General features: G+C 39.0%; 1 long non-coding RNA gene across 1 annotated transcript; it reads left to right on the plus strand.

Moving 5' to 3' along the window:
• Positions 1 to 477: 477 nt before the first annotated feature.
• LOC132329799 (uncharacterized) lies at positions 478 to 1,249 on the plus strand. The gene is made up of 2 exons (XR_009487210.1): positions 478 to 525; positions 711 to 1,249. It is a non-coding gene; the product is annotated as an uncharacterized LOC132329799 (long non-coding RNA).
• Positions 1,250 to 1,991: the final 742 nt, after the last annotated feature.

The raw sequence follows: 1,991 nt of genomic DNA on the forward strand, positions 1-1,991 counted from the left end.
AAAACTGGGATGTGAAAGCAGCACACAAATTAATCTTCTTCTCCCAAATACATTGGGGAATAGGCATTCCTTTTTCAAGGCAGAGAAGAAAACGTCAAGTAAATAATGTCAGCTTTTATTTATTCCTCATTTGAATCTCTATCAATTATTTAATATTTGCAAGGCAACCCTATGTATAATCTATCACAGAAGACTGTTTATCCTTTACCAGTAACATTAAACTCTCAGTAAAATATACTCCAGCCCTTGGAAAACCAGACATCTAAAGGCTTTGTATATCTTTGTTTATTTTTACAAGCTGCAAACAAATTAATTAATTAGAAAAAACATGTCTGAAATTTTAATCGCTGTTATTCTGGTTTTGGCCAGGACAGAGTTAATTTTTTTTCCAGCAGCTTTGTGGGGGTGGAGCCTGGTGCTGTGTGGGTGTGTCTAGGTTGTTATTCCACATCGCTCAGCTCCTCCAGATGTAAGGGACTTCTGGGATGAAGGGTGTGGCTTTCAGTTGAAAAAAACCCTCTGGAGGTAAGGAGCCCCTCCATGGTTGGTTTTCATTGTCCCAGACTTGGTGAGAATTTTCCATATAAATCATCCTCTCTTTGTACACTTTTGTTATTAATATTGTTGCTGTTACTGTTCATGTTTTTATCTCATTGGTGTTTCCAGTAAATTGTTCTTGCTCAATCTGTGATCTTTACCTTTGGGTCTAGCAACTTCAGGGGAGAGGAAACTGCTGGTGCAGGTTCAGCGGGAGCACTAAATTGGGAAATACCATTCCTAACCCTTGACAACTATGAAAGCAACCTTTTTTTTTTTTTTTTAATAAATGGTTCAAAAAGTACTGGGGAAAATATCTAGCACATTGAGGGAAATGAAGGTGAACCACACTATTTGTATTGCCACAACACCAATAGCTCTAGAGGTGTGTGACAGGAACCCCATGTGCCAGATGGTGTATGACTAAAAGGCAAATGTGTGATTGAAAAGACAGCCCTTGAGCCAAGAAACTTGAAACAGCAAAGAAGAGGCCTCCAGCTGTCTATGAGCAGGACAGGACAGCGAATTGTTGGAGGACAGCAGCAAATACCATGCTGTACAGCGAGCCAGCAGGACATACCAGATCACTGCAGGGAAGCCCCAAATGCCCATACTCATGACACCTCCCTGTGCTTGCAGCCTGTCCACAGATTGCTGTGCTGAGCATTGCAAGTACACTGTAATAAAGTTGTTATTTTGTTTTACTATAAAAGCCCAGATCTCACGTGTGTTCATTGTCTCATGGTCTTTGTGATTTCTCTAGAGCAACTAGTGATAGCAATATCCAGGTTCTTGGGGATGTGAGAACTGGATCTTCCAGTTTTACATATTTCCTCTCTATAATATGCTCCAAGTTAGAGATAGTGATATCCCTTAATCAGTTGCCTGTAAGAAGTTTTATCAGTTGTCACTTAGAAGTTTTATATTTCTATCTAGCTTATCCACAAAATGCAGCTTCAGTGGTCTTACTGTGATACTGTTCAGCTCTGCATCTGCATTTTGATTTTTACTCAGCTTCCTTCTTATGAGCTATCTAAGTTTTATTTTAGTACATATCAAATTGCGCCTTTCAGTTTTTTAATAAGTGTGGGTCTGTGGAAAGGGGCACTTCTTTTCCTTCACATTCTGACTATCCCTTATTTCACATGACACTACAGCTAGATCCCCAAACTATCATGTTGGCTTCTTAACTTCAGGTTTGGTTCCTAGGGTAGCAGTCAATGTTGTGAATATTAATTACTCTTTTTGGTTTTCCTCCTAAGTTATCCAATTTGAGGTAGATAGAATAATACATGAACAGACATGAAAAGTTCTTTTGCGTGGAAAGTTAATTACGGACAATTGTTGAAGTAGACAATAATTTGATTTTCTCAGCATCCAGATTTTTTCCCAGTATTAAAGCCCATTAAAAGCAAATGGAAGGAAGCTGACCTTCCTTACCAGAAGAAGGCATG

Source organism: Haemorhous mexicanus, chromosome 1, assembly GCF_027477595.1.
Source record: "Haemorhous mexicanus isolate bHaeMex1 chromosome 1, bHaeMex1.pri, whole genome shotgun sequence".
NCBI classification, from domain to species: Eukaryota; Metazoa; Chordata; class Aves; order Passeriformes; family Fringillidae; genus Haemorhous; species Haemorhous mexicanus.